A 14,556-nucleotide genomic window follows, 5' to 3' on the forward strand; every position below is an offset into this window, starting at 1 on the left:
TGCACACATGCCAAAAAAGTTTCTCAGATTCCTTCTGTCTAGATTTATTGTGAAGATATTACCTTTTCTACCATAGTCCGCATAGTGCAGCAAATGTCCACTTGTAGAATCTACAAAAAGGGTGTTTCAAAACTTCTCAATCAAAAGAAAGTTTCAACTCTTTGAGATGAAGGCACACATCACAAAGAAGATTCTAAGAATACTTCTGTCTAGTTTTTATGTGAAGATATTTTCTTTTCCACTATACGCCCAAAAGCGCTACAAATGTCCACTAGCGGATACTACAAAAAGAGTGTTTCAAAACTTCTTAATCAAAAGAAAGATTCAACTCTGTGACTTGAATGTACACATCACAAAGAAGTTTCTGAGAATGCTGCTGTCTAGATTTTATGTGAAGATATTCCCGTTTCCAAGGAGGGCCTCAAGGCGTGCCAAATATCCACTTGCAGATTCTACTAAAAGAGTGTTTCAAAACGACTCTATGATGAGGTATGTTCCACTCTGTGAGTTGAAGGCAAACATCAAAAAGAAGTTTCTGAGAATGCTTCTCTCTAGTTTTGATGGGAAGATATTTCCTTTTCCACTATAGGCCTCAAAGTGTTCCAAGTGTCCACTTGCAGATTCTACAAAAAGAGTGTTTGAAAAATGCTCTATCAAAAGAAAGTTTCAACACTGTGAGGTGAATGCACACATTACAAACAAGTTTCTGAGAATGCTTCTGTCTAGTTTTTATGTGAAGATATTCCCGTTTCCAACGAAGGCTTCAAAGCAGTCCAAATATCCACTAACATACTCTACAAAAAGAGTGTTTCAAAACTGATCCATGAAAATGAATGTTCAACTCTGTGAGTAGAATGCAAATATCACAAAGAAGTTTTGGAGAATGCTTCTGCCTAGTTTTTATGTGAAGATATTTCCTTTCCCACTATAGGCCTCAAAGCGCTCCAAATGTCCACTTACAGATTACAGGAAAAGAGTGTTTCAAACCTGCTCTATCAAAAGAAAGGTTCAACTCTGTGAGCTGAATGCAAACATCACAAAGAAGTTTCTTAGAATGCCTCTGTCTAGTTTTTATGTGAACATATTTCCTTTTCTAACTTAGGATGCAAAGCGCTTCAAATGTCCACTTACAGAATCTACAAAAAGAGTTTCTCCATAATTCTCAATCTAAAGAAAGGTTCAACTCCGTGAGATGAATGCACACATCACAAAGAAGTTTCTCAGAATTCTTCTCTCTAATTTTTATGTGAAGATATTTCCTTTTCCACCATAGGCCTCAAAGCACTCCAAATGTCCACTTGCAGATTCTACAAAAAGAGTGTTTCAAACCTCATCTATCAAAAGAAAGGTTCAACTCAGTGAGTTGAATGCACACAGCACAAAGAAGTTTCTGAGAAATCTTCCGTCTAGTGATTATGTGACGATATACACGTTTCCAACAAAGGCCTCTAATCGGTCCAATTAAAGACGTGCAGATTCTACTAAAAGAGTGTTTCAGAACTGCTCTATGATAAGGTTTTTTAAACTCTGTGAGTTGAAGGCAAACATCACAAAGAAGTTTCTGAGAATGCTACTATCTAGTTTTCATGGGAAGATATTTTCTTTTCCACTATAGGCATCAAAGCGCTCAAATGTCCACTTGCAGAGTCTACAAAAAGACTGTTTTAAACCTGTTCTGTCAAAAGAAAGTTTCAACTCTGTGAGTTGAATGCACACAGCACAAAGAAGCTTCTGAGAAAGCTTCTGTCTAGTGTTTATGTGAAGATATTCCCGTTTCCAGTGAATGCCTCAAAGCGGTCCAAATATCCACTTGCAGATTCTACTAAAAGAGTGACTCAAAACTGCTCTATGGTAAAGTGTTTTCAACTCTGTGAGTTGAATGCAAACATCACAAAGACGTTTCTGAGAATGCTTCTGTCTTGTTCTTATGTGAAGACATTTCCTTTTCCAATATAGGCCACAAAGCGTTCCAAATGTCCACTTGCAGATCCTGCAAAAAGAGTGTTTCAAACCTGCTCTATCAAAAGAAAGGTTCAACTCTGTGAGTTGAATGCACACATCACAAAGAAGTTTCTGAGAATGCTTCTGTCTAGTGTTTTTGTGAAATATTCCTGTTTCCAATGAAGGACTTAACGCGGTCCAAATATCCTCTTGCAGATACTACGAAAAGATTGTTTAATGTCTGCTTTATGAAAAGAAAGGTTCAACTCTGTGAGTTGAATGCACACATCAACAAGAAGTTTCTGAGAACGATTCTGTCTAGTTTTTATGTGAAGATATTTCATTTTCCAACATAGGCCACAAATCTCTCCAAAAGTCCACTGACAGGTTCTACAAAAAGAGTGTTTCAAAGCTGCCCTATCAAAAGAAAGGTTCAACTCTGTGAGTTGAATGTACACATCACAAAGAAGTTTCTGAGAATGCTGCTGTCTAATTTTTATGTGAAGATACACCTGTTTCTAATGTAGGCCTCAAAAAGTTCCAAATATCCACTTCCAGATTCAACTAAAAGATTGTTTCAAAACTGCTCTACCATAAGGTATGTTCAACTCTGTGAGTTGAAGGCAAACATCACAAATAAGTTTCTGAGAATGCTTCTGTCTAGTTTTTATTGGAAGACATTTTCTTTTCCACCATAGTGCTGAAAGCGCTCCAAATGTCCACTTGCAGATTATACGAAAAGAGTGTTTCAAACCTGCTCTATCAAAAGAAAGGTTCAAATCTGTGAGTTGAATGCACACAGCACAAAGAAGTTTCTGAGAAAGATTCTGTCTAGTGATTATGTGAAAATATTCCCATTTCCAATGATGGCTGGTAAGCGGTCCAAATATCCACTAGCAAATTCTACGAAAAGAGTGTTTCAAAACTGCTCTATGATACAGTATGTCCAAATCTGTGAGTTGAAAGCAAACATCACAAAGAAGTTTCTGAGAATTCTTCTGTCTAGTTTTTATGTGAAGATATTTCCTTTTCCACCATAAGCCTCAAGGCGTTCCGAATGTCCACTTGCAGATTCTACAAAAAGAGTGTTTCTAACCTGTTCTATCAAAAGAAAGGTTCAACTCTGTGAGTTGAATGCACACATCACATAGTAGTTTCTGAAAATGTTTCTGTCTAGTTTTCATGTGAAGATATTTCCTTTTCTACCATAAGCCTCAAAGTTCAGAAATGTCCACTTGCAGATTCTACAAAAAGAGTGTTTCAAAACTGCCCTATCAAAAGAAATGTTCAACTCTGTGAGTTGAAAGCACACATCAAAAAGAAGTTTCTGAGAATGTTTCTGTCTAGTTTTTAAATGAAGATATTCCCGTTTCCAACGAATGCCTCAAAGCAGTCCTAATATCCACTAGCAGATTCTACAAAAAGAGCACTTCAAAACTGCTCTATGACAAATTATGTTCAACTCTGTGAATAGTTGAATGCAAACATCACAAAGAAGTTTCTGAGAATGCTTCTGTCCAGTGTTTATGTGAAGATATTCCCGTTTCAAACGAAGACCTCAAAGCAGTACAAATATCCACTTGCAGATACTACAAAAAGAGTGTTTCAAACCTGCTCTATCAAAAGAAAGGTTCAACTCTGTGAGTTGAAGGCACACATCACAAAGAAGTTTCTGAGAATGCTTCTGTCTAGTGTTTATATTAAGATATTCCCGTTTCAAACGAAGGCCTCAAAGCAGTACAAATATCCACTTGCAGATACTACAAAAAGAGTGTTTCAAGATTGATCTATCAAAAGAAAGTTTCAACTCTGTTAGTTGAATGTACACATCACAAAAAATTTCTTAGAATGCTGCTGTCTAGTTTTTATGTGAAGATATTCCCGTTTCCAGCGAAGGCCTCTAAGTGGTCCAAATATCCACATGCAGATTCTTCTAAAAGAGTTTTTCGGATGGAGGAGGCAAGATAGCCTGACAGGAACAGCTCCAGTCTACAGCTCCCAGCATGAGCGATGCAGAAAATGGGTGATTTCTGCATTTCCATCTGAGGTACCAGGTTCATCTCACTAGGGAATACCAGACAGTGGGTGCAGGTCAGTGGGTGCACTCACCATGTGCAAGCTGAAGCAGGGAGAGGCATTGCCTCACTTGGGAAGTGCAAGGCATCAGGGAGTTCCCTTTCCGAGTCAAAGAATGGGGTGACGGATGCACCTGGAAAATCGGGTCACTCCCACCCGAATATTGTGCTTTTCGGACCAGCTTAAAAAACGGTGCACCACGAGATTATATCCCGCACCTCACTCAGAGGGATCTATGCCCACAGAGTCTAGCTGATTGCTAGCACAGCAGTCTGAGATCAAACTGCAAGGTGGCAGTGAGGCTGGGGGAGGGGTGCCCGCCATTGTCCAGGCTTGATTAGGCAAACAAAGCAGCCAGGAAGCTCCAACTGGGTGGAGCCCACCACAGCTCAAGGAGGCCTGCCTGCCTCTGTAGGCTCCACCTCTGGGGGCAGGGCACAGGCAAACAAAAAGACAGCAGTAACCTCTGCAGACTTAAATGTCCCTGTCTGACAGCTTTGAAGAGAGCAGTGGTTCTCCCAGCACACAGTTGGAGATCTGAGAATGGGCAGAATGCCTCCTCAAGTGGGTCCCTGACCCCTGACACCCGAACAGCCTAACTGAGAGGCACCCCCCAGCAGGGGCACACTGACACCTCACAGGGCAGGGTATTCCAACAGACCTGCAGCTGAGGGTCCTGTCTGTTAGAAGGAAAACTAACAAACAGAAAGGACATCCACATCAAAAAACCATCTGTACATCACCATCATCAAAGACCAAAAGTAGATAAAACCACAAAGATGGGGAAAAAACAGAACAGAAAAACTGCAAACTCTAAAACGCAGAGTGCCTCTCCTCCTCCAAAGGAACACAGTTCCTCACCAGCAATGGAACAAAGCTGGATGGAGAATGACTTTGACGAGCTGAGAGAAGAAGGCTTCAGACGATCAAATTACTCTGAGCTATGGGAAGACATTCAAAAAAAGGCAAAGAAGTTGAAAACGTTGAAAAAAATTCAGAAGAATGTATAACTAGAATAACCAATACAGAGAAGTGCTTAAAGGAGCTGATGGAGCTGAAAACCAAGGCTCGAGAACTACGTGAAGAATGCAGAAGCCTCAGGAGCCGATGCGATCAACTGGAAGAAAGGGTATCAGCGATGGAAGCTGAAATGAATGAAATGAAGTGAGAAGGGAAGTTTAGAGAAAAAAGAATAAAAAGAAATGAGTAAAGCCTCCAAGAAATATGGGACTATGTGAAAAGACCAAATCTACATCTGATTGGTGTACCTGAAAGTGATGGGGAGAATGGAACCAAGTTGGAAAACATGCTGCAGGATGTTATCCAGGAGAACTTCCCCAATCTAGCAAGGCAGGCCAACATTCAGATTCAGGAAATACAGAGAATGCCACAAAGATACTCCTTGAGAAGAGCAACTCCAAGACATATGATTGTCAGATTCACCAAAGTTGAAATGAAGGAAAAAATGTTAAGGGCAACCAGAGAGAAAAGTCGGGTTACCCTCAAAGGGAAACCCATCAGACTAACAGCAGATCTTCAGCAGAAACCCTACAAGCCAGAAGAGAGTGGGGGCCAATATTCAACATTCTTAAAGAAAAGAATTTTCAACCCAGAATTTCATATCCAGCCAAACAAAGCTTCATAAGTGAAGGAGAAATAAAATACTTTACAGACAAGCAAATGCTGAGAGATTTTGTCAACACCAGGCCTGCCCTAAAAGAGCTCCTGAAGGAAGCGCTAAACATGGAAAGGAACAACTGGTACCAGCCGCTGCAAAATCATGCCAAAATGTAAAGACCATCGAGACTAGGAAGAAACTGCATCAACTAACGAGCAAAATCACCAGCTAACATCATAATGACAGGATCAAATTCACACATAACAATATTAACTTTAAATGTAAATGGGCTAAATGCTCCAATTAAAAGACACAGACTGGCAAATTGGATAAAGAGTCAAGACCCATCAGTGTGCTGTATTCAGGAAACCCGTCTCATGGGCAGAGACACATATAGGCTCAAAACAAAAGGATGGAGGAAGATCTACCAAGCAAATGGATAACAAAAAAAGGCAGGGGTTGCAATCCTAGTCTCTGATAAAGCAGACTTTAAACCAACAAAGATCAAAAGAGACAAAGAAGGCCATTACATAATGGTAAAGGGATCAATTCAACAAGAAGAGCTAACTATCCTAAATATATATGCACGCAATACAGGAGCACCCAGATTCATAAAGCAAGTCCTGAGTGACCTACAAAGAGACTTAGACTCCCACACATTAATAATGGGAGACTTTAACACCCCACTGTCAACATTAGACAGATCAACGAGACAGAAAGTCAACAAGGATACCCAGGAATTGAACTCAGCTCTGCAACAAGCGGACCTAATAGACATCAACAGAACTCTTCACCCCAAGTCAACAGAATATACATTTTTTACAGCACCACACCACACCTATTCCAAAATTGACCACATACTTGGAAGCAAAGCTCTCCTCAGCAAATGTAAAAGAACAGAAATTATAACAAACTATCTCTCAGACGACAGTGCAATCAAACTGGAACTCAGGATTAAGAATCTCACTCAAAACCGCTCAACTACATGGAAACTGAACAACCTGCTCCTGAATGACTACTGGATACATAATGAAATGAAGGCAGAAATAAAGATGTTCTTTGAAACCAACAAGAACAAAGACACAACATACCAGAATCTCTGGGACACATTCAAAGCAGTGTGTAGAGGGAAATTTATAGCACTAAATGCCCACAAGAGAAAGCAGGAAAGATCCAAAATTGACACCCTAACATCACAATTAAAAGAACTAGAAAAGCAAGAGCAAACACATTCAAAAGCTAGCAGAAGGCAAGAAATAACTAAAATCAGAGCAGAACTGAAGGAAATAGAGACACAAAAAACCCTTCAAAAAATTAATGAATCCAGGAGCTGGTTTTTTGAAAGGATCAACAAAATTGATAGACCGCTAGCAAGACTAATAAAGAAAAAAAGAGAGAAGAATCAAAAAGACACAATAAAAAATGATAAACAGGATATCACCACTGATCCCACAGAAATACAAACTACCATCAGAGAATACTACAAACACCTCTACGCAAATAAACTAGAAAATCTGGAAGAAATGGATAAATCCTGGACACATACACTCTCCCAAGACTAAACCAGGAAGAAGTTGAAGCTCTGAATAGACCAATAACAGGAGCTGAAATTGTGGCAATAATCAATAGTTTACCAACCAAAAACAGTCCAGGACTACATGGATTCACAGCCGAATTCTACCAGAGGTACAAGGAGGAACTGGTACCATTCCTCCTGAAACTATTCCAATCAATAGAAAAAGAGGGAATCCTCCCTAACTCATTTTATGAGGCCAGCATCATTCTGATACCAAAGCCAGGCAGAGACACAACCAAAAAAGAGAATTTTAGACCAATATCCTTGATGAACATTGATGGAAAAATCCTCAATAAAATACTGGCAAAATGAATCCAGCAGCACATCAAAAAGCCTATCCACCATGATCAAGTGGGCTTCATCCCTGGGATGCAAGGCTGGTTCAATATATGCAAATCAATAAATGTAATCCAGCATATAAACAGAGCTAAAGACAAAAACCACATGATTATCTCAATAGATGCAGAAAAAGCCTTTGACAAAATTCAACAACACTTCATGCTAAAAACTCTCAATAAATTAGGTATTGATGGGACATATTTCAAAATAATAAGAGCTATCTATGACAAACCCACAGCCAGTATCATACTGAATGGGCAAAAACTGGAAGCATTCCCTTTGAAAACTGGCACAAGACAGGGATGCCCTCTCACCACTCCTATTCAACATAGTGTTGGAAGTTCTGGCCAGGGCAATTAGGCAGGAGAAGGAAATAAAGGGTATTCGATTAGGAAAAGAGGAAGTCAAATTGTCCCTGTTTGCAGATGACATGATTATATATCTAGAAATCCCCATTGTCTCAGCCCAAAATCTCCTTAAGCTGATAAGCAACTTCAGCAAAGTCTCAGGATACAAAATCAATGTACAAAAATCACAAGCATTCTTATACACCAACAACAGACAAACAGAGAGCCAAATCATGAGTGAACTCCCATTCACAATTGCTTCAAAGAGAATAAAATACCTAGGAATCCAACTTACAAGGGACGTGAAGGACCTCTTCAAGGAGAACTACAAACCACTGCTCAAGGAAATAAAAGAGGATACGAACAAATGGAAGAACATTCCATGCTCATGGGTAGGAAGAACCAATATCGTGAAAATGGCCATACTGCCCAAGGTAATTTACAGATTCAATGCCATCCCCATCAAGCTACCAATGACTTTCTTTACAGAATTGGAAAAAACTACTTTAAAGTTCATATGGAACCAAAAAAGAGCCCGCATTGCCAAGGCAATCCTAAGCCAAAAGAACAAAGCTGGAGGCATCACACTACCTGACTTCAAATTATACTACAAGGCTACAGTAACCAAAACAGCATGGTACTGGTACCAAAACAGAGATATAGATCAATGGAACAGAACAGAGCCCTCAGAAATAACGCCACATATCTACAACTATCTGATCTTTGACAAACCTGAGAAAAACAAGCAATGGGGAAAGGATTCCCTATTTAATAAATGGTGCTGGGAAAACTGGCTAGCCATATATAGAAAGCTGAAACAGGATCCCTTCCCTACACCTTATACAAAAATCAATTCAAGATGGATTAAAGACTTAAATGTTACACCTAAAACCATAAAAATCCTAGAAGAAAACCTAGGCATTACCATTCAGGACATAGGCATGGGCAAGGACTTCATGTCAAAAACACCAAAAGCAATGGCAACAAAAGCCAAAATTGACAAATGGGATCTAATTAAACTAAAGACCTTCTGCACAGCAAAAGAAACTACCACCAGAGTGAACAGGCAATCTATAAAATGGGAGACAATTTTCACAACCTACTCATCTGACAAAGGGCTAATATCCAGAATCTACAATGAACTCAAACAAATTTACAAGAAAAAAACAAACAACCCCATCAAAAAGTGGGCGAAGGACATGAACAGACACTTCTCAAAAGAAGACATTTATGCAGCCAAAAAACACATGAAAAAATGCTCACCATCACTGGCCATCAGAGAAATGCAAATCAAAACCACAATGAGATACCATCTCACACCAGTTAGAATGGCAATCATTAAAAAGTCAGGAAACAACAGGTGCTGGAGAGGATGTGGAGAAATAGGAACACTTTTACACTGTTGGTGGGACTGTAAACTAGTTCAACCATTGTGGAATTCAGTGTGGCAATTTCTCAGGGATCTAGAACTAGAAATACCATTTGACCCAGCCATCCCATTACTGGGTATATACCCAAAGGACTATAAATCATGCTGCTATAAAGACACATGCACACATATGTTTATTGCGGCATTATTCACAATAGCAAAGACTTGGAACCAACCCAAATGTCCAACAATGATAGATTGGATTAAGAAAATGTGGCATATATACACCATGGAATACTATGCAGCCATAAAAATGATGAGTTCATGTCCTTTGTAGGGACATGGATGAAATTGGAAATGATCATTCTCAGTAAACTATCACAAGAACAGAAAACCAAACACCTCATATTCTCACTCATAGGTGGGAATTGAACAATGAGATCACATGGACACAGGAAGGGGAATTTCACACTCTGGGGACTGTGGTGGGGTGGGGGGAGGGGGGAGGGATAGCATTGGGAGATATACCTAATGCTAGATGACGAGTTAGTGGGTGCAGCGCACCAGCATGGCACATGTGTACATATGTAACTAACCTGCACAATGTGCACCTGTACCCTAAAACTTAAAGTATAATTTAAAAAAAAGGAAAATAAAAAAAGAAAAAAAATGCAAATCGCATGTGAGCATATGAAAAGATGCTTATCATATGTCATCAAGGAAATGCATATTTAAACAACAATGAGATACCAAAACACATCCATTGGAATAATCAAAATTCAAAACACAGAAAGCACCAAATGCTGACAAAGATGTAGAGCAACAAAAATTCTCATTCAGTGCTGGTGGAAATGCAAAACAGTATATTTTCACTTTGGAAGACAATGTGGCAGTTTCTTAGAAAACAACACAGTCTTACCATGCAATTCAGCCATTGGACTCTTTGTCATTTACCCAAATGAGTTCAAAACTTATGTTCACACAAAGACTTGCAGGTGAATATTTATAGCATTTTCACTTATGATTTCCAAGACTTGGAATCAAACAACATACTCTTCAGAAGGTGAATCAACAAATAAACTGTGCTATATCCAATGAAATATTCAGTGCTAAAAAGAAATGAGTTATGATATCGAGCTATGAAATGACACGAAGAAAACTTAAATGTATATTACTAAGTAAAAGAAGCCAATCTGAAAAGGCTACATACTGTATGGTTCCAACTTCATAACATCCTGGAAAAGGTAAAGTATGAAGTGAAATCACAAAGCAGGCTGTGAAAAAACAAAAAGGCTGGATGTGCAGAGGCCTGCAGAGGACAGAAGGCTCTTCCAGTGCATAGGCGTTTATCCAGGAAGGACTCTTAGGTGTCATAGGTCATAAATGAAGAATATGTGTTAAAATCACTGTAGCCAAAATGTTATATTGTGAAGTGAGTCATTTTATTACAAATGTTGCCCCCTCAATGTTCAACTCTGTAGCTTGATATGGATAAAATGTCTTTTTCTCCTTGCGATTTTTGTGCTTATGCATTCTGGAGAACTGATAAAATCAGAGTCCTCAGAAAAATAGCGTATCTTGACAACCACTCAAATTGTTTTATTTCTCTATTGTATCTGTGTATATATGTTTTTAAAATAACCATTAAATCCTGTAATACTGTCTAGTGTTTATGTGAAGATATTTCCTTTTCCACCATAGGCCTCAAGGCATTCCAAATGTCCACTTGCAGATTCTACAAAAAGAGTGTTTCTAACCTGTTCTATCAAAAGAAAGTTTCAACTCTGTGAGTTGAATGCAAACATCACAAGAAGTTTCTGCGAATGCTTCTGTCTAGTGTTTATGTGAAGATATTCCTGTTTCCAACGAAGGCCTCAAAGCGGTCAAAATGTCCACTTGTAGATTCTGAAAAAAGAGTGTTTCAAACATTCTATATCAAAAGAAAGGTTCAACTCTGTGAGGTTAATGCACACATCACAAAGAAGTTTCTGAGAATGTTACTGTCTAGTTTTTATATGAAGATAATCCCATTTCCAATGAAGGCCTCAAAGCGTTCCAAATATCTACTAGCTGATTCTATGAAAAGGGTGTTTCAAAACTGCTCTATGAAAAGAAACGTTGAAATCTGTGAGTATGAATGCAAACATCACAAAGAAGTTTCTGAGAATACTTCTGTCTAGTTTTTGTGTGAAGATATTTCCTTTTCCAGCATAGGTCTCAAAGCCATCCAAATGTCCACTTGCAGATCCTACATAAGAGTGTTTCAAACCTGCTTTATCAAAAGAAAGGTACAACTCTGTGAGATGAACGCACACATCACAAAGAAGTTTCTGAGAATGCTTCTGTCTAGTTTTTATGTGAAGATATTCCTGTTTCCAACGAAGGCCTCAAAGCGGTCCAAATATCCACTTGCAAGTTCTACAAAGGAGAGTTTCAAAACTGCTCTATCAAAAGAAAGGTTCAATTCTGTGAGTTGAATGCAAGCACCACAAAGAAGTTTCCGAGAATGCTTCTCTCTAGTTCTTATGTGAAGGTATTTCCGTTTCCAACAAAGGCCTCAAAGCGGTCCAAATATCCACTTGCAGATGCCACAAAAAGTGTGTTTGAAATTTGCTCCATGAAAACGTATGTTCAACTCTGTGAGTTGAATGCAAACACCACAAAGAAATTTCTGAGAATGCTTCTGTCTGGCTTTTGTGTGAAGTTATTTCCTTTTCCACCATGGGCCTCAAAGCTATCCAAATGTCCACTTGCAAATTCTACAAAAAGTGTGTTTCAAACCTGCTCTATCAAAAGAAAGGTTCAACTCTGTGAGTTGAATGTACACATAACTAAGAAGTTTCTGACAATGCTTCTGTCTAGTTTTTATGTGAAGATATTCCCGGTTCCAACGAAGGCCTCAAAGTGGTCCAAATATCCACTTGCAGATTCTACTAAAAGAGTGTATCAAACCTGCTCTATGATAAAGTATCTTCAACTCTGTGAGTTGAATGCAAACATCACAAAGAAGTTTCTGAGAATGATTCTGTCTGCTTTTTATGTGAGGATATTTCTTTTTCGACCATAGGGCTCAAAGCTCTCCAAATGTACACTTGCAGATTCTACAAAAACAGTGTTTCATAACTGCTCTATCAAAAGAAAGGTTCAATTCTGTGAGTTGAATGCACACAGCACAAAGAAGTTTCTGAGAAAACTTCTCTCTAGTGATTATGTGAAGATATTCCCGTTTCCAACGAAAACCTCAAAGCGGTCCAAATATCCACTTGCAGATTCTACTAAAAGAGTGTTTCAAAACTGCTCTATGATAAAGTGTGTCCAACTCTGTGAGTGGAATACTAACATCACAAAGAAGTTTCTGAGAATGCATCTGTCTGGTTTTTATGTGAAGATATTTCCTTTTCCACCATAGACCTCAAAGCGCTTCAAATATCCACTTGCGGATTCGGCAAAAAGACTGTTTCAAACCTGCCCTATCGAGAGAAAGGTTCAACTCTGTGAGCTCAATTCCCACATCACAAAGAGGTTTCTGAGAATGCTTCTGTCTAGTGATTATGTGAAGATATCCCATTTCCAACGATGGCCTAGAAGCGGTCCAAATATGCACTTGCAGATTCTACTAAAAGAGGGTTTCAAAACTGCTCTATGATAAAGTGTGTCCAACTCTGTGAGTGGAATACTAACTTCACAAAGAAGTTTCTGAGAATGCTTTTGTCTAGTTTTTATGTGAAGATATTCCCGATAGCAACGAAAGCCTCAAAGCTATCCAATATCCACTTGCAGATACTACAAAAAGAGTGTTTCGAAACTGCTCTATCAAAAGAAAGGTTCAACTCTGGGAGTTGAATGTGCACATCACAAAGAAGATTCTGAGAATGCTGCTGTCTAGTTTTCAGATGAAGATATTCCCATTTCCAATGAAGGCCTCAAGGCTTTCAATATATCCAATTGCAGATTCCACTAAAAGAGTGTTTCAAAACTGCTCTATGATAAGGTATGTTCAACTCTGTGAGTTCAAAGCAAACATCACAAAGAAGTTTCTGAGAATGCTTCTCTCTAGTTTTTATGGGAAGATATTTGCTTTTCCACAATAGGCCTCAAAGCTCTCCAAATGTTCACTTGCAGACCCTACAAAAAGAGTGTGTCAAACCTGCTCTCTCAAAAGAAATTTCAACTCTGTGAGTTGAATTTGCACGTCACAAAGATGTTTCTGAGAATGCTTCTATCTAGTGATTGTGTGAAGATATTCCCATTTCCAACGAAAGCCTCAAAGCGGTCCAAATGTCCACTTGCAGATTCTACTAAAAGAGTATTTGATTACTGCTCTATGATAAAGTGTGTCCAACTCTTTGAGTGGATTGCTGAATCACAAAGAAGTTTCTGAGAATGCTTCTGTCTAGTATTTATGTGAAGATATTTCCATTTCAACCATAGGCCTCCAAGCGCTTCAAATATCCACTTACAGATTCTGCAAAAAGAGTGTTTCAAACCTGCTCTATCAAAAGAAAGGTTCAACTCTGTGAGTTGAATTTGCACGTCACAAAGAAGTTTCTGAGAATGCTTCTGTCGAGTGATTATGTGAAGATATTCCCATTTCCAATGAAGGCCTCAAAGTGGTCCAAATATCCACTTGCAGATTCTACAAAAAGAATGTTTCAAAACTGCTCTGTCAAAAGAAAGGTTCAACTCGGTGAGTTGAATGCAAACATCACAAAGAAATTTCTGAGAATTCTTTTGTCTCATTTTTATATAAAGTTATTTCCTTTTCCACAATAGGCCTCAAAGCGCTCCAAATGTCCACTTGCAGACTCTACAAAAGGAGTGTTGCAAACCTGCACTATAACAACAGAGGTTCAACTCTGTGAGTTGAATGCACACATCAAAAATAAGTTTCTGAGTATTCTTCTGTCTAGTGTTTATGTGAAGAAAATCCCGTTTCCAAAGAAGGCAAAAAAGCGGTCCAAATATCCACTTGCAGATTCTAAAAAAAAGAATGTTTCAAAACTGCTCTATCAAAAGAAAGGTTAAACTCTGTGACTTGAATGCACACATCACAAAGAAGTTTATGAGAATGCTTCTGTCTAGTGTTTATGTGAAGATAATCCCGTTACCAATGAAGGCCTCAAAGCGGTCCAAATATCCACTTGCAGATTCTACTAAAAGAGTGTTTCAAAACTGCTGTCTCATACAGTATGTTCAACTCTGTGAATTGAATGGAAACATCACAAAGAAGTTTCTGAGAATGCTTCTTTCTAATTTTTATGTGAAGATATTTGCTTTTCCACCGTAGGCC

Source organism: Pan paniscus, chromosome 23 (genome assembly GCF_029289425.2).
Source record: "Pan paniscus chromosome 23, NHGRI_mPanPan1-v2.0_pri, whole genome shotgun sequence".
Lineage (NCBI taxonomy): Eukaryota > Metazoa > Chordata > Mammalia > Primates > Hominidae > Pan > Pan paniscus.